Raw genomic sequence first — 20,112 nt, forward strand, 5'->3', positions numbered from 1 at the left:
ACTGTGGCAGAAGGCACGCTGTTCCAAATGCGGGGAGAAGCATGAGCACTGGCGTGCACAAGGTGGGGCAAGGTGGGGCAATTGCCCCTCCTTTTATAAATAAGATTTTTATTTCCACATTTACAAAATTATGATATAAAGTAAGTAGCTTGATTTCTTGATAACTCGATTTGAAGGTAAAATAACTTCATTTCATAAAATAAGGATACTGAAAACCTTTTATTGCATCAATTCCTTTGAGATGGTGCCTGAAAAATTCACCACAAAGGTACATGAAGAGACAAACTTCAATGATTTTTTTTGGTCAAAAATTGCACCACAGATGTGCATGCAAAGAAATTCTGGTGTAAATTGAGTTTTTTTTTCAAGGTGGCTCATGGAGGGTTAAAAGAAGAGGGTAAATTTAAGGTTGAAAAAAAAATCTGCTTCGTGGTGGTAAATCGAAGAAAAAGCTTTTTTATTGAATTTTTCTGGTGTAAAAATATCATCAAGGTGGTGCATGGAGGGACTAATCAAAATGAATAAGTCTGGTGGAAATGCATTGAATCACGGTAAAAACTTGGAGGTGCACATTTAACTGAAAATTTCTGGTGGAAAGTTTTCTGGTGCATAATTTGCATCGTCCTAATGAATGCAAGATTGATTGAAAATTTATGGTTGAAAATTTGAACCATTCTGGTGCATTAAGAGGCAAAGCCTGAAAATTTCACCACAAAGGTGCATGGTGAAACAATCTTCACTGACAATTTTTGGTGCACCGTTCTGGTGAATGGAGGAGCATGCTTCATTGTACATTTCTGGTGCAAAATTTGCATCGCTCTGATTAATGAAATAAATAGAAAATTTCTGGTCGAAAACTTGCACTGGTCTGATAAATGAAGGCACAAGCTTTATTAAAAATTAAGCTTTATTGAAAATTTCTGGTGGAAAATCTGCACCATTCTGGTGAACGGATGGGTAAGATTTTCGAAAAATTTTTGGTCATAAAATTGCATCTTTCTGCTGAATAGAGAAACAAACTTTAAAAATAATTTCTGGTGTTAAATTTACACCATTCTGACGATTGGAAAGAAGCTGCTTTACTGAAAATTTATGATGAAAAATATGAAAATTGGGGCAAACTTTATTTGGTGGAAAATGGAAAAAGGTAATCTGCACGATTGAAGAAGCAATTTTTATTGAACATTAACGGTGGAAAATTTGCATAATTCTGGCCAATTGAAATTTTGTGGTGTAAAATTTTCTGGGGCAAGTTTGTATTGAAAATTTCTAGTGTAAGATTTGCAAAAATCTGCTGCATGGAGGGGCAAGCTGAATTAAAAATTCCTGATGTAAAAATTACACAGTTCTGGTGAATGGAGGGCAAGCTTTATTGAACATTTCTGGTAGAAAAACTACAACGTTTTGGTAAATGGACGGACAACTTAAACTTGAATTCCAAGAAGAACCTGAAGGGTGTTTAATTCTGAGGACAGTTCCAAAAGAAAAAATTTCTGGAGATAATTCCATGAAAATTCTGCAAATAATTTCTAGTGGTTTTGAAAACAATACCGAGAGAATCAAATTTTGAGTGAAATTCCAAAGGGATGTTGAAGAAAATTTCAAAAGAAATCCGAAGATAATTTCAAGCTCATGCTGGGATTTTTTTTTTTTTGAGAATACAAAGGGAATTCTTTTGAAATTCTAAGATGTTCTGAGTAAAAGTCAAGAAAAGTTCTAAAAATAATTCCAGAATTTCAAAAGAGCTCATAGAGTTCTAAAAATTTCGAAAAGAATCTCAAGGAATTCTGAGGATCGACTTTTTTGCAATTGTACAAAGTTTAAAGACAGCTTTTTGATTCCCTAATTGAAAAGCGGGTATTAGTTTTCCATTGAACCTTGGTCGATTGTTGTTTTACTAATAATTTGCCTAAGAATCTTCCTTGAAAATTTCAAGTCATTTGTTACCGTGGTTAAAAATTACAGTTGCTTATGTGCGTTGCAATAAATTCAGGTTTGTCCTTTATATCATCTTTAAAACATATTGAATATTCCGCATCATTTTCTGTCACCCCGACTGGCGGTACTTTGGGACAGGGTTGACAAGCTCAATCCTTCACACAAGTCATCATTCCATTAACAATCCTGTACCCGGTTGTCAAAATAGTTTTGGGCGCTTTTGTTCCGATCGTTACATATTTTTTAAACTTTTTTAATGCTCCTGTTAGCCTTGGCATTTAGTTCAAAATTAAAAAAAAAATTAGAACTACAATTTTCGCTGAAAATGACCAAGTTCAACGTTCTCGCAACGGTAATAGTAAAGTGTAACTACAACAGCATATAAGGCTTAAAAAACGTACTGCAAAAAAAAAATTAAAGAAAGATAACTGAATAAAAGATGATATCAGTACCTTGAAGAACAATTTTTTCTTTGGTTTATATTTTTAACCTGTACAAAAAAAAAGCATGACGCAAAACATTATTACAACATTTTTCTATCAAAATATTATTCGGACTGTAACCTTAACTTCCGAGAGATTAAAGGGACTCAAAAAACTACTCTCAATGTTATTCGGGATTTTCAGAGCTAATTCTACACAGTCAAACATTTTGCTGCCGGTCTTTTCGGACGATCCAAGTTGTGCGATTCCTTCAGGGTTCAGACATTGGAAGAAAGCGACCGAGTTGCTGGGCAAACACAATCGTAGTGATACTTATGTTGGCGTCTCACAGCAAGTGGGACATCCTCCAGTAGGATTGGAAGCTCGTTTTCTAGAAATTCTAAATGATAATAATAAATTTCTCTTTTGATTTTTCTTCTTGGTCTCACTTATCGCACTTATCAGACTGTCACTCCGCGTGGCGATCAAGTTTGCTATGCGCGCTGCAAACAGACGTCATCAGCAACGCACGGTGGGGTTGAATTACTTACCTTACCAATCAGGCTAAGGCCTTGTTGTCCTCTGCTGTCCGAAGAAGTCGTCTCCACTCTACTCGATCCATGGCCACAGTTCGCCAGCCTCGTAGTCTGCGAAGGGTCCGCAGGTCATAGATTAACCTATCGCAACCCGGGAAGCCGAGCGATTTGCAATTCCATGTTCCGAGTTTCCAATCGTAGTCCTTATTTCGTCGCGTAGGTCTGTGCCGATTGTTCCGATCCGTATTTCTTTCTTCGGTATTTGCAACTTTGTTTTTTTTTCCAGGGCGCCTTGTTGGGCCTGCCCCAACCCCCTGTCTTGCCGGGGGACCATCGTGCACAGCTCTGTTTAGAGTCCCACGCTGGCACTAGGACGGTGATCAGCCGCTCCTAACATGGAGAACAGACGCCGTTTTGAGCCGCACCTCCATGGTGAACAGACGCTCAGGTTTGGTGAAGCATTTCCTCTATCACCGTACTATGGTTACTGCGCCAGTGTTCGGGTCGCACCTCTTTACTTTGCTATTGCCGGACTGGCAACATTGCCCAGGCTACGCCACCCAGCTGTGTCCATGTTTCAGCTGGTAGTCTTTTGTTATCATATGACTCGAGGAGGCGTGAAGTATGAACTTGTGAGGACCAGGGCTAGGTATTCCGATCCTTCCAGGTTGTCAACTCACCATTCTGTAGCCCGGGGTTGAATTACGCAACCGTTAATTAAGGTTCAATTTACTTTGATGCATTTTTTTAAATTCAAAACCAGTTTTTTTCGACGCATTATTTTAGATTGCAAAAAGCTCGCGTCATTTTGTGTAAAATATCAAAAGGAATCGAATAGTGCGAGCTTTTTTCAATCTGAAATAATGCGTCGGAAAAAACTGCTTTTGTAATTTTCCAAAAAGCATTAAAGTAAATTGAACCTTAACGACCCAACATGATGTGTTTAGTACGAAATTGCGACAAAACTAAATAAGATACAAAATAGGTGTAAAAGAGAGAGTTGTAGAACGCATTGAGAGGCAACTTTTGGTTAGACAAAACATTGCACTTTATTACGTTTTTTTTTTTAAATAATAAGGGGAAACCCGTAGGAAAACACAAGTTTTAGACTCGTTTATCCCTAAAATGTATCTAAATGCAGCTTACTTAAAGTAGGAAAAAACACTTTTAAGTAGGAAATTAACCAAGCTGTCCAATGAAGGCAACATTTTTGTGCTAAATGGCATAATTTGTGAGTTAGAGCCAATATATGGCGATCATAGACCAAAACAGAAAAAACTTCAATAACTCAGTAATCTTTGAGATTTGGTCATATGCGTAGAACAATTTTTTACTTCAAATATGATCTTCTATCGCCCCTTAAATTATTTGCACTAAGGAACCGAACACCCTGTATAATGGAACGTTTCATCGATATTGTGTGCATACTTTGTAAAGGTGGCCGACCACTTCGTGGACATTCGAAAGGAGCGGAAAGTGTGCCACCCAGTTGGCCTGTGCTGGAAACCACTTGGTAGAAGGTGCCAAAAATTGCTAGTACACAAGTAACCGTATTCAAAATGACATGATTACGTCGTTGCACAATTCAATGTTGCGGAACATCGCGAAAACCTTGCGAGGAAACCAGTGGAATTGCAGATGAGACGAGCGATAGAGGTCACCACGAGCAGTTGACGATTGTCATCAGGTATATTGATAATGGTCTACCGACGAAAACATTCGTGGGTGTGAGACGGGTGTTGAAAACAGACGCGACGACCATCTTCAATACTATTGCTAAGGTCATGACAGCGATACAGATTTCTTGGGAGCCGGTGATGGCAGTATGTTTTGACGGTGCCAGCACAATGGCTGGCAGCACTGCTAGAATACAAGCCAAGTGCAAGGACTAAAACAGCAATATACTTTTATGAAGAGCTTTAAGTGTCTTGGTTTATTTCCTTTTAATTCCGTTATAATTGCTTATACTTTGACAGATACGCGTATTTCGTCTACTACTTGCAGACTTCATCAGTGTCGAGTACTCAACAACATTGATCAAGAGCAATATACTGTTTGTTCACTGCTATGCGCGCTGTTTGAACCTTGTACTTGTCGACGCAGTGTGCATGCGAAAGGAGAATGCGATTCTTATTGGTCATTCATGTCGGTTTGTCGGTGCTATCACCACCATCTGACGTTAATTCAACTGAATCCAACCACCAAGACAACAACATTGCAGCAAATGTATCATATCGGATAAAGCCCTACTATCGCAACCATTTGACGAACCGATCATCATCGTCATCGTCGATGGGATTAAATTGCCAATTTCCATTGGCTGTCTGAAAGTAGTTTGTATTGAAGAAGCTGAACCATCACCGGAGCAAAAAACGAAATAAAATTAGCTAAATTGAAAAGTAGGGAAACAGTGGTGGGTGGACAGCACCATCCACCACGCACTTTGGAGTACTCCCCATCCCCAGATTAATTGCACCACAGAAAAAAATTGCCCCTCCTTAACAAGATTCCTGTGCACGCTAGTGAGCATGAGGATGGCGCCTGTGCAGCTACTGTACTAAAATGCGTGTTCTGCAAAGGATCTCCGCCTCATGGTCTCTCGTCGTGCCCGGTGTACAAACAACGCGGGGAGAAACTAGAACGCTCTCTTAAGGAAAATTCCAAGCTGTCTTTTGCAGAAATGCTTAAGACAGCCAAGCCACCGATCAACGACGCCAATCGCTTCGCTCTTTTGTCAGATGACGAGTCTGACTCTGACTTGGCTGAGGAGGGTATTCCTTTCAGTTTCCCGGAAGTTTCTTCACGGAAACGAAGACGCATCCGTTCACGGATAGTAGCTGATGAGGAACCTCAAATCAGCTTGCACAAATCAAGGAGTGGTGGAAAAAAGGAAGTTTCAACTCCTCCTGGTTTCCGAAGAACTGACTATACACAGGATTTTCCACCACTCCTGGGGACATCCAAAACCCCTGATGCTCCATTTTTAAGAACAGAAGCCCCTTCTTCATCTGGGTTGTTCTCATTTGATGACATTGTGGACGGTATCCTCAAGTACCTCGATATTTCTGATCCTCTGAAAAGCATTGTTCTGGCAATGCTTCCTACTGTGAAGACCCTCTTGAAGCAATTGACATTGAAGTGGCCCCTCCTTGCAGCAATCATTTCCTTCGATGGATAATTTACCAAACGAGGTCGGGGATTTGATCACTGTTCTACAGTAGAATTGTCGAAGTCTTATTCCTAAATTAGACTCTTTTAAGTTATTAGTTCACAATAATGATTGTGATGCATTTGCTCTTTGTGAAACTTGGCTTTCTTCAGATATCGAGCTTCCTTTTTATGATTTTAACATTATTCGACTGGATCGTGAGGATTCGCGTGGAGGAGGGGGGGGGGTACTTTTGGGGATCAAAAAGTGCCATTCCTTCTATAGAGTGAATCTTCCACAATTTCCAGGTATTGAAGTTGTCGCATGTCAGGCTATTTTTAAAGGTAAGAGCCTTTGTCTTGCTTCTGTTTATATTCCTCCTAGAGCCGTTGTTAATCGAAAACAACTTTCAGATATCTGTTCGGTACTTCCTGCTCCACGGTTGATTATGGGAGATTTTAATTCCCACGGTACAGGCTGGGGGGAACTGTATGATCACAACCGTTCTACTTTTATATATGACCTCTGTGATAACTTCAATATGACAATTCTTAACAATGGAGAAGTAACACGATTGGCTGGTCCATCCTCAAATGGAAGTAAATTAGACCTCACACTTTGCTCTAACTCATTATCGTTGGATTGCACGTGGAATGTGATCCAAGATTCCCACGGTAGTGATCACTTGCCGATCAAAATTTCGATTGCCAGTGGTTTCAATCTGTCGGAACCCGTTAACGTCGCGTACGACCTCACCCGTAATATCGATTGGACAACGTTCAAGACCGCGATAGAGGAAGCCGTGTCGTCGGTAGAAGGGCTTCCACCGTTGGAGGAATATAACTTCCTCTCCAATTTGATCTTGGACAGCGCGCTTCGAGCTCAAACTCGGCCGGTTCCTGGAACTTCTTTCCGTAGGAAACCTCATCCGGAAACGTGGGACACCCGTGCATTTCGAAGCGTACTCGACTATTGAACGCGAACTCAAGAGCCTCATCAAAGCCAAGAAACGCTGATACTGGCGGCAATTCGTTGAAGGATTATCGCGCGAAACGTCGATGAATACGCTTTGGAACGCGGCGCGAAGGATGCGTGACCGGTCTTCGAACAACGAGAGCGAAGAGTACTCAGATCGTTGGATTCTCAAGTTCGCGCGAAAAGTATTTCCTGATTCCGTGCCGGCACAGATCATTCCTCGCGAAACCACGAATTCGGTAGACGAGATCAGCCAGCCTTTTTCAATGCTGGAGCTCCTCGCGCTCCTTTCGTGTGGTAATTCGGCTCCGGGGGCTGATAGAATCAAGTTCAACTTGTTGAAGAACCTCCCAGACGTCGCTAAGAGGCGCATGTTGAACTTGTTTTGTCAGTTCCTGGAGCTCAATATTGTTCCGGTTGATTGGAGGCAAGTGAGAGTTATAGCCATTAAAAAGCCTGGAAAACCCGCGTCAGATCATAACATATCATATCGTCCCATCGCGATGTTATCGTGCATTCGAAAATTGTTGGAGAAAATGATCCTTTTTCGCTTGGACAAATGGGTTGAGACGAACCACCTACTCTCAGATACTCAATTTGGTTTCCGTAGGGGCAAGGGAACGAACGGCTGTCTCGTGTTGCTATCCACAGAAAGTCAGTTGGCTTTTGCTAAAAAAAGAGCAAATGGCTTTTGTCTTCTTGGATTTCAGACAAACTCCACACTTGTGGCCTTTCTCCATTAATTAATAACTTTTTGTACAATTTGCTGTCAGAGAAACATATGAGTTTTTCTCATGGAAACTCTACAGCTTCTCAATTTAGTTGCATGGGTCTCCCCCAGGGCTCATGTTTAAGCCCCCTTTTGTATAATTTCTACGTCAGAGAAATTGACAATTGTCTAAGTGACAACTGCACGTTGAGACAACTTGCAGATGACGGTGTAGTGTCAATGAAAGGGCCCAAAGGGGTCTCCCTGCAAGGACCCTTACAGGATACCTTAGATAATTTGTCTACTTGGGCTATTGAGCTAGGTATCGAATTCTCCTCGGAGAAAAAAAAACGACCAACTCAGTTTTTTCTAGAAAGCATAGCCCAGCACAACCGCAGCTTCAACTTTTGGGCAGGCCGATCACTCATTCCATGTCTTTCAAATATCTTGGGGTCTGGTTCGATTCCAAATGCACCTGGAGATCCCACATTGAGTATCTGAGACGAAAATGTCAACAATCAATTTTCTTCGAACAATTACCGGTACGTGGTGGGGAGCCCAAGATCTTCGAACGTTGTACCGGGCAACGATTTTATCGGTTTTAGAGTACGGTAGTTTTTGCTTCCTGTCGGCGGCTAAAACGCACATCATCAAACTGGAACGGATCCAGTATCGCTGTCTTCGTATCGCGTTAGGATGCATGCACTCGACTCATGCGATGAGTCTCGAAGTGTTAGCGGGCATGTCCCTCAGGCTCCTCACCCATTGTGAAGTTATGAACCCACTGGTAATCGAAAACTTTGAGAAGCTTCTTGAGCTAAACCCTCAAACTCGTTTTATGTCATTGTACTATGGGTACATAACAATAGATGTTAGCCCGTCACAGCATAATCCTCATCGTGTATGCTTCTCCGACTTCGGCAATTCAGTCAGTTTTGATTTATCTATGACGCAAGAGATTCGCGGAATCCCAGAACATCATCGTTCCATGATTGTTCCGTCGTTATACATTGCAAAGTTAGACCAAGTTGATTCCGCAAGATCGTTCTTCACAGATGGATCACTAATAGAGGCGTCCGCTGGATTTGGTATTTTTAACGAATTTCATAGCGCCTCTCGAATGCTTCAAGCTCCTTGTTCCGTATATGTTGCTGAGCTGGCGGCAATACATTATACGCTCGAAACCATCGCCTCACTTTCACCAGATCACTGATTTATTTTTACGGATAGTCTCAGTTCTGTCGAGGCTATTCGCTCCATGTAAAGCACTCCTCGTATTTTCTTATGAAAATACGAGAGCTTTATCTTTAAGATCTTACGAGTGCTTTATCACTAAGATCTTTTGTCATCACCTTTGCATGGGTCCCATCTCATTGCTCGATTCCGGGCAATGAGATGGCGGACTTACTTGCTAAGGTGGGCGCTGTGGAAGGCGATATTTACGATCGACAAATCGCCTACGATGCATTTTTCTTCATTTATCGTCCGAAGGGAGATTGGGATGATGGCTATATTCGATCATCCCTAAGGTGTCGAAGAGTCCTTGGTTCAAGGGGTTGGTCGTGGGTCGAGACTTCATTCGTATGATGTCCCGTCTCATGTCCAATAACTACTCGTTAAACGCTCACTTGTTCCGTGTTGGGCTGGGAGACAGCAATTTCTGTGAATGTGGACAAGATTACCAGAACGCCGATCATATTATTTGGTCTTGTGCTCTGCATCGTGGAGTCAGATCTGAGCTGTACGATTCCCTTCGAGCTCGAGGGGCTAATGTTCCAGTTCGGGATATTTTGGCTAGACGCGATCTGGAGTTTATGAAACTCATATATGTTTACTTTAAGAATATTAACATTAGATTTTAAGTTTTTTTTTTTTTTTTTTTTTTTTTTTTTAACTCTTTATTTGTTCCAAATTCAAAATAAATTACATTTCATTTTAACCTAGGTGCTCCAGTTACTGCAGTAACGTACCAGCCTTAATTGTTATGATATAAATCTAAGTGTTTTTACATTGTTCATGTCTTGGCAATTCAGTATTTTAAACAGGTTTTTTAACCTGCATGTCAGTATAACAATTGATATCTTAAAACTAAAAACTAAAACTAAATCTTATCTAAGTATAAAGGGAATTAATCGTTGCAATTGAGGATTGCAACGATTTTTGCCTGAAATTATTAATTATTTTGTTGGACATTTGTGCTAAAGTCTCAACATTCGAAATTCTATGTACTTCGGTTGTACTGTACCAGGGAGGCAACTTCAAAATCATTTTCAGAATTTTGTTCTGAATCCTTTGAAGTGCTTTTTTCCTGGTAGTGCAGCAACTAGACCATATTGGCACAGCGTAAAGCATGGCCGGTCTAAAAACTTGTTTAAATATTAGAAGTTTATTCGTCAGGAAAAGTTTGGATTTCCTGTTTATAAGAGGATACAAACATTTTATATATTTGTTACATTTGGCTTGAATGCCCTCAATGTGATCTTTAAAAGTTAATTTTTGGTCAAGTATTAATCCAAGATATTTCACTTGGTTTGACCAGGAAATTGGAACTCCGTTCATAGTGACTATGTGACTACTACTAGGTTTCAAAAACGAAGCTCTAGGCTTATGTGGAAATATTATAAGTTGAGTTTTGGAAGCGTTGGGAGAAATCTTCCATTTTTGTAAATAAGAAGAGAAAATATCTAAACTTTTTTGCAGTCTGCTGCAAATAACACGAAGACTTCTTCCTTTAGCGGAAATGCCTGTGTCATCAGCGAACAAAGATTTGTGGCAACCCTGAGGCAAATCAGGGAGGTCCGAAGTGAAAATGTTATACAATATAGGCCCAAGAATGCTACCCTGAGGAACTCCTGCCCTAACAGGTAGTCGATTAGATTTGGAATTTTGATAATTTACTTGAAGAGTTCTGTCAGTTAAATAATTTTGAACTAATTTCATAATATAAAGTGGAAAATTAAACTTTTTCAATTTAGCAATCAAACCTTCATGCCAAACACTGTCGAATGCTTTTTCTATGTCTAGAAGAGCAACTCCAGTTGAGTGGCCTTCAGATTTGTTTGAACGAATTAAATTGGTAACTCTTAAGAGTTGATGAGTAGTTGAATGCCCATGGCGAAATCCAAACTGCTCATCTGCAAAAATTGAGTTCGTATTGATGTGAAGCATCATTCTATTCAAAATTATCTTTTCAAAAAGTTTACTTATTGAAGAAAGCAAACTTATTGGACGGTAGCTAGAAGCTTCAGCTGGATTTTTATCCGGCTTCAAAATTGGAACAACTTTTGCATTTTTCCATTTATCAGGAAAGTATGCCAAATGGAAACATCTGTTAAATAATTTTACCAAGAAAGACAAGGTACTCTCTGGGAGTTTTTTGATGAGGATATAGAAAATTCCATCATCACCTGGAGCTTTCATATTTTGAAAATTTTTAGTTATAGACCTTACTTCGTCCAAATCAGTCCCCCAGGAATCATCAAAAATATTTTCCCGAGAGAAAATATTCAGAAAATCCCGAGCAACCTGATTCTCAATAGGACTAGTAAGACCCAAACTGAAATTATGGGAACTCTCGAATTGCTTAGCAAGTTTCTGAGCTTTTTCCAAATTTGTGATCAAAATTTTACCACCTTCTTTAAGCGCTGGAATTGGCTTTTGAGGTTTTTTCAAAATTTTTGTGAGTTTCCAAAAGGGTTTGGAACTCGGGTCTAATTTAGAAATATTATTTTCAAAAGTTTTGTTCCTCAGGGCAGAGAATCGCTTTTTAATTTGTTTTTGCAAATCCCGCCAGATAACTTTCATGGCAGGATCGCGTGTTCTTTGATATTGTCTCCTACGGACATTTTTAAGACGGATCAAGAGCTGAAGATCATCGTCTATTATAATTGAATCGAATTTAACCTCGCATTTTGGTACTGAGGCAGCTCTTGCTTCAACTATAGAAGTAGTCAGAGATTCAAGAGCATAATTAATTTCATCTTTGGTTTGCAGAGGAATGTTTGGATCGAAGTTATATTCCATAAATGTTCGATACTGCTCCCAATCAGCTCTATGGTAATTGAAAGTAGAGCTGTTGGGATTACAAATTATTTCTTGGGATATTTCAAAAGTTACTGGAAGGTGATCAGAACCGAAGTCAGCATGGGTAACCAGTTGGCTACAAAGTTGACATGAATCAGTTAAGACCAAATCAATAGTGGAGGGATTTCTTGCAGAAGAAAAGCATGTTGGGCTGTTTGGATATTGAATAGTGTAATAACCTGCAGAACAATCATCAAACAGAATATTACCATTGGAATTGCTTTGAGCATTATTCCATGAGCGGTGTTTTGCATTAAAATCACCAATAATGAAGAATTTAGACCTATGACGGGTAAGTTTCTGGAGGTCACCCTTGAGAAAATTCTTTTGCTGGCCTACGCATTGGAATGGCAAATAGGCAGCTATAAACGTAAGTTGTCCAAATTTTGTTTCAACAGAAACTCCCAAAGTTTCAAAAACTTTGGTTTCAAATGAAGAAAGAATTTTATGTTTGATTCGTCTATGAATAATGATGGCAACGCCACCACAGGGTCCATCAAGACGATCATTTCTATAAATCAAGTAATTTGCGTCCTTCTTAACCTTATGGTCAGGTTTAAGGAACGTTTCAGTTATAACGGCAATATGCACGTTATGAACTCTTAAAAAATTAAATAGCTCGTCTTCATTATCTTTAAGAGATCGAGCATTCCAATTTACAATATTTAATGCTTTAAAATCCATTACTGAATTTTAAAGTCATGACAATATTATTTGCAAATTTTACTCCAGTTTGAATAGCATCAAACATGGAGTTAGATTTAAGCATATCAGAAATCATGTCAATTAATGAATTCTGTAAAAATTCCATTTTGGGGGCAGTAATGCTTCCTAAGTCAAAATTGTCAAAATTTCCGTTAGAACGTTGGTTAGTATTTTGATTTCTACCCGCTGCAATAGCAGCATAGGTAGCTCCATTAACTCGCTGAACATTGTTAGCAGCGAGGGGAGTAGGTACAGATGAAACATTTGAAGCAGGGGAGATATTTGTACCTACGGGTACGAATGTAGAATTTGTTCCTCGCTGACCGTTGTTAACAGCAGAGGAATTTGTACCTGGTCGGAAACGTGGAGCGTTTCCTACCTGACGGCTAGAACGAGATTGTAGGATCGCTTTGCGAGTCTTACATTCCCAAAAATTGGATTTGTGGTTTTCACCACAATTTGAACATTTAAATTTCTTAGGATCTTCCTTCACAGGACAGTCGTCCTTTGCGTGAGAGGAATCACCACAATTCATGCATTTAGCTGGCATGTAGCAATTTTTAGTTCCGTGACCCCATCCCTGGCACTTACGGCACTGGGTGAGGTTTTGGAAATTTCCTCCAGTCTTCCTGAAGTGTTCCCACTTCACTCGGACATGGAGCATAAGGCTAGCTTTTTTAGATTTTAAGTTTGATTAACCTTGTGCTTAGCTTGTATTTTGTACGTGCGGGTTTTTTATGTTTGTTTTCAAGATGAATAGAAATAAGTTCATGTTTTAGGATTAATTAAATATTTCACATTTCAAACCTCCTTCTCCGTTTTCCCTTTGAAAAAATGTAAATCTCCACTAACCTCGAGACAATCGCGAGTATCCGGTCCAGCTCCTTTGACTTTAATTATAAGACATCAATAATGTATAATGAAAATGATAACTCGGCTCTGTAAAGTTTATTTGTTTGAGCCTGTACAGATAAAGTAATTAATAAAAAAAAATCAGCAATCGACTAAATTTTCAATAGCGACCAAAAATGTCCATTAGTACCGTCCCAATGACACGTTCATCTAGATAAAATTGATAAATAGCTGATTTTTATCGATGGGCCCAATCTTAGATCCATAGGCAAACATTAAAGCCATTTCCTCTATGATTTCGAATTTCAGAGATGTTCAAGAGATGTTGTTCAACTACATGAACTTTAAGCGGCTACTCGGAATTACCGGTAATACCGGAAATATGCCCTATCAATATATCTGCTTGTCTGCTAAAATCAAGGTTTATCTGCAGTCTGAGTTCCGGAAGCCAATTTCTGTTTTCTGGAGCATCAAATCGACTTGCAGCCTTCAACAAAGTTATTTATTATAGTTTTAAGTATAACATATTTTAATTTCATGCAAATCGATTCATTAAGAAAAAAATGAGAATGATTTTAGTGGGTCATCATTTTCTCCCATACTAATTTGATGAAAATCCTGAACAAAATTGAAACGGTTGGCGCGACCTCCTAACGTTGACCAATTTAGCTGATTCTTTGCACAGATGTTTGTTTTTGTGTTATGAACCGAACTAGGGGGTGGCCTATCAAAAATATCCATCTTTTTCCAGAATGAAACACCCTAGTCTATATCTTCTTTTCTTTCATAAGAGCCAATGTCGCAAACCGTAAACAATTACTTTTTCCGCGAATTTCTCGAGAATGAAAAACCACTCAAGTAAAGAGGGAGAGTCCCCGTATTCGATAAAATTAGGGGCTTAGAAGGATTGACTTTGAATTGCGAGAAGTTTACGGAAAAAGCCATTGTTTACGTTTTCGACATTGGTCCTTATGAACGCTCAGTGTTGATATCACGAAATTTTTATTTCCACAGATCAATGGCCAGTTGGTCCACTGATGCAACACAGGAAAGGGGTTAAATTTTAGTCAGATATTTGGCATGAAGTTCCATATATCTTCTGTGGTATGATGCAGTGTTGAGGCCTCTTCAGGGACGATATCATCACGGGTAGGTTGTAGTGACATCATGCTCGTGAATAGGAGTGGAGGTTGTTCTTATTCTAAAAGTAGTGTGTGTCCCGTAACGTGGGTAGATCACCTTTTCGTGATTGGTTACGTAAGATATCGATTCCTAGTCCTGACTACTTCAAACCAGGGGAACAGGATTTTTCAGTAATCAAATGAACACATCTTAGTCCTTCTTATTTTTTAGTCTTGTTGATAGTTACAAGACTCGGCTTTGTCCACCGAGGATGATCTTGAAACAAGGAGGAAATGAGTTAGTCTTCATCTATGTGATTCCTTATTTTCTATTCGTTGTTCTCTAGTTTGATGTGTTTAAGGCTAGGATTCTGATGCATGAACATTATCGGTGTTATTGCTTGATTTTGTTGCAGAGGAATCGGTTTTTGACTGGCAAAGAGGTGCGTCTTTGTTGGGTGTTTCAACACTCCAAAGGGTATAAAGAGCGGGACTTTACAATTATAGTGGGATCCTTGCGATAAAGGCAAGAACGACAACTGCACACATAGAACAAATCATGTAAATGTAAGTGCCCTGATACTGACATATACGAGTGTCAATTTTGACATAAAATTGAGTCATAATAAACGTGAAATTCAGCTCAATCAAACGTACTTTTCGTCGAGTAACAAACTTTCTCGGAGCACTAAATTTTACATGACATGTTTGTTTACGTCTCATCCTTTATGTCAAAGATGGATTCTGTCACGGGTAAAATAAGGTATTTCTAAGTGTGTGTATCAAAACCGAAAATTTCATTATTTATCAATAGTGATGGAGTAATACGACATGCACTAAACTGAGGACACAGGGTATACCACAATATATCAAATAACTGGTGGCAGTGGATTTACGTCCCGAACAGAGGAAAAAAAAATTTGTATTACTCCATCACTAATGAGAAATGATGAAGTATTCAGTTTTGATACAGTTGATTCGAACAACGAATAGAAAATAAGGAATCATATAGATGAAGACTAACTAATCGTCGTATAACTCCAACACTATTGACGCGGACAAATTTGATCTATTGTAGTATATCCCAATAGATCAAATTTCTGGTCGCAGTGTCCCGAACAGAGGGGAAAAAAGTAGTGTGTTCGACTCCCGGTCCGGCTTTGGATTTATTTTGGTTGGCAAAATTAAACTAGGTTTGATAAACTCTCCATTAACAACTGCGGAAGTCCTCTCAGAACATTCAGTTGAGAACCGGTACAAATCTAAAGAGAAGTAGATTGTTATATACTTAATTTCCCATAATGTAAGATTGATATTGCCAGCATGATGGAACAATGCTACTCCTACATCACGTGTCAATCACTTCAATCAATGTCTCCGCCGCATCGCATCCATGGAAGCCACATCATGCATAAATTATTGCTCATACAAAGGCAGATTTCTCAATCACGGAAAGAGTATTTTTTTTTGCTCCTCCAACTCTCCCGCCATGCATCTTCCTTCCGTCTTCTGACAAACAAGCTGGCGTGATGCTTGCCGAAAGGGTTTACTCGCCACAGCATCAAATTGGCTTCTTGTACGTTAATTTACCGAGCCAAACACATTCATTTGCCAAGTCCCCCTTCCCCCCTTGGCTGCTTGTTACATAATGAGCCGTTGTTTGTTCCTCTTCCAGCAGGCAAACGACAATGTTCGCGCAGGGTAATTAACGGTTTGCTCGACTTCGGAACAACATTCCGCGTCAAGTCTTCAACACGCTCGTCTTGCGTATTATGTGGCCCTTCAAGTTGCTACGGATGGTATGTACAATGTTTGCAGTACGGAGAAAATTTCATTTCACCCTGTTTGCTGATGCTTATTAGTGTGTGCTTCAGTAGGCACTTTGAACAAGTGAAGTCATGCGGATCTTGTGGAGATGATATTGTATTTGAATTGAAATAGCCTTGTTATCAGTTGCTCAATCAAATGGTAATGTGCCAAGAGGCATATATGACTTGTATGGAATATGTATTGTCAAACAAGATTCGGTATGGTAAGTTTGATTATAGTCCTTCCGTTATAGGTAGATATGAGAATTTCATACAGGAACTAAAATGTCCCACTCAATTTTAAGCTCATGTTTACTCTTTCATAGTCATTCAATTTTTCATACCGAGTATAATCCATCCTTGAATCGTTTCACACCCTCCGTGCTAACAGCATACTTTTCAATTTTTTCAAAATCACACACACAAAAAAAGTAACCGACAAATAAAATCATCATCGCTGCGGGTGGCAGTCTGTCGAAACAGAGTATTTCCTCGGTCCACTATTATACGGGACCATATCCGAAATACTCGTGCGATTACGCCCAGAAACCATCAATGAATGCTGAGAAAAGCAGTCAACTGTAGTTTCTATGATCAGCAAACCAGCAGCACTAAAGAGGGAGGGGAAAAGTTTCGTTGAAAAATATATAAGAAGTTGCATTATTCGTCTATCAGAAAAATCTCGTATAAAAGGGGTTATAAATTTCCAGCATAAACATAAAACACAATGTTGGTCGAAGTCTCGTAGCTCCGCAAGTAGCTGGCAATGGTTTAGTGGTCTTGTTTTTGTTCCTGCATCCGATGGGGGTGCATCGGGATTTTCCCCATACAAGTCATCAATCGGTCATTCACCGCCGAAGTGCGCTTTCTCTTGGCGATGGCTGTTCGGTTCTGAAGCGTGACGGAATGGATCAGCAATTTTATCCCTTATATCACGCTGCGAAAAACAGTTTTCCTGTCCTTGCTCTTTGTTCGAATTCGACTTGCACTTTTGCACGTAAACACAGTAACCGTCAGCAAGGAAAAGCTAATGGTCTGTCTTAGATTTTGTTTGTCCAAATTAGAAGGCGGGAGCAATTTTACACTACTTTCTCGGTGCTTAAGATGGAATGCTTTTTCTTCGGATTCGAGCGAAATTTGGAACAGCAGAGCTATGAACCAATTAGGAGTAGCAATTTTGACCAACAATTATGATCTCGGCAGCAGTCATTAGTTGCGAAAGAATGTAATGGTCCGAGGACGATCACATAGCAGTGTGAATGTTTTTCTTTGTGTGACTAACACGACAGATTTGAGTTTTACGCCTGCCCTCAACACAGTAACCTTTGAACACTTCAACAAGTGTTAATTGAGAGATTTCTAAGCCTGTATTATTTTAGCACTTCTATATTGTGTGGCATCCACAATAATACTCTAAACACTTATTTTTGTTTGCTGACTGTCGGTAATTTCGGCATCACCAAGCAGTACGGTAATAAATGTTTGCTAAGATGAGCATGCGCATGAGCATGATTGACCGCCCACGGATGCTACTCCGTTATTGCCAGATCAGCTGTAATTACACAGAGAACTTCGGACTAGCAATCCTCCTAAATGTGTAAAAACTGGTGATCTAAAATTAGGTAATACCATCGCTGGCCGCGTCCGACTGCAGGTCAAGAAAGGATTGGGTAGGAATGTGCTCTAAGGCCACCGACCCTCTTATGATCGAATTGTTGTAGCCATTCAAACTCGGCACCGACGCAGACGACGAAAATTTTCACAAAACACGGTGAGCAAACAACTTAACTATGAAACTGATGGGGCTTGGGTTTGATCCCAAGGCAGCCGAGCCCTTCATATCACAACACACAACTTATGATGGAGTTAATGGTAATACAACGGCCGACAATTTTTAAAACCCGTTCCACATTCAGCTGCTGAAAAGCTCTTATGGCTTCACTAAATTCTACTTTTACACGATGTTCATCATTTTGATTAGGTGTTTTCGTAAGATGGGAACAGAACTTATAAAGCCTTCGTATTCATCTTTAGTATTTTTCTGTTTATTTATTTTAATATTTTTCAATTGCATCGAATGGCTCTAATTATGCGGATTCAAACACAACGAATTAAAATTGTACCAGCTTTACTTTCATTTGATCTATAAATGAACTCTTTGATCTATAAATGTACTCGTTCGAAATGAGCTACACTCACTGAACAATGAGTCACGCGCGATCAAGGCCATCTCACCGGGAACAAACAGAAATCAACAACAATGACGAAATGATTACAAGAACTGGAACAAACTTTGCGCTCACTTGATTCAGAAATGGCAGAAAACAACCCAGAACCCATTCATCACATACAAAATGTATACATTTTGCACAAATCAAACCAATGTTACGAGAATAGATCTGGCGATGAGCATGGTGATCGTATGAAACCTCCCATTAGCGGGTTTGCCCTGTTACTTTCCATAGAAATAGTTCACGTGAGCCCATTCAATCATCGCTCCACGCTTCCCAAGCAGCTTTGAGAAGTCAGACTTTAAGGTCTTTACCTTCTCGTATATAGGAGATCGTTGATCTTCCGGAGGCTCCAAGGTGATCGGAATGATTTTGCTGTGCTCAGTGTCGAGGAGTGCAGAGTTTATAATACCTTGGATCCACGGGTGTGTTATATATTATTTAATTCAGCTAGACGAGATTAGAAAATGCATGTGTGTGTGCGTGTTGAGGAGCGTGTAAAAATAAAGATCGGTGTGTTTCTCGGCAACCACTGAACTGGATTGGATGCAATATTAAAGGTACTATTGGTGGTTAAGACAAGGGTTCTGATGCATGCTGATTATCGGTGTCATTCCTCAATTTTATTGCTAAGGAATCCAATTTTGACTGACAAAGCGACGCGCCTTTGGAGGATGTTTCAACACTCCGAAGGGTATAAATAGCGAAACCTTTCAATTAGAAATCCTTGCGATAAATGCAAGAATGACAACTGTAAAAACAATCGAATATTTTATCATTTCTCAATAGTGATGGAGTATTTTTGTTAGTGGGTAGGGTAAGCCAAAGGATACACTCAGCCAGTGTTATTAGTAATCATTGTGTTATGTAATGTATGCTGATTTATATATTTATCCATTGATGCGGTCCGCTACCTAAATAAAAATAAAATCCTCTTAGTAAATAATAAGGTCTTCAGAATTATACAAATTTTCCTCAATTCGGTTGCTTCTTTGCCTCTGATTGAGTTATTCTAAAATATATACATCTCTTATTCATAATAGATGTCCATAAATTCAATATTTAGTTTCGTTAATGCTGCATGAAATTTGAATGATTCCCGTGTTTGAGGAAAATTTGCTGTAAATATGTTTATCTTTTTTTTTTCCATGATTTGATTTCCATAGATCTTGTTTTCCGTGCAGAGCACCAATGCTACCGACGCCAGGGAGGCAGCTCCCACACTTGAACCCTACCTATCGACCTATCAACTCGTGAATCGGGGACCAACGGCTTTCCTTTCCTTCCGAAGGAAGGCGTGATCAGAGATGTTATGCCTCAGAACATCCTGGTGGAGCCCACTGGGATTGAACCCAGGCCTGCTGGGTTGAGAGATAATCACGCTTATTACCTCTATACCACCAGCGCCGTTTGAAATATGTTTATCTATATCTTATCATTTATTTCTTTACTTTTTTTAGGTAAGGGGATAAGCCCGTAGGAGTGAGAATCAATCACATCTTTTTATCCTGTAGGCACAGAACCTTCACGTCTTCTCAAATATGCAATTCTTCTTATTCAAATAATCACAAATAATATCAATAT

The sequence above is a fragment of the Ochlerotatus camptorhynchus genome, unplaced genomic scaffold, assembly GCF_037179485.1.
Source record: "Ochlerotatus camptorhynchus isolate MF236.1 unplaced genomic scaffold, CSIRO-AGI_Acam_v1.1 ptg000083l, whole genome shotgun sequence".
NCBI lineage: Eukaryota > Metazoa > Arthropoda > Insecta > Diptera > Culicidae > Ochlerotatus > Ochlerotatus camptorhynchus.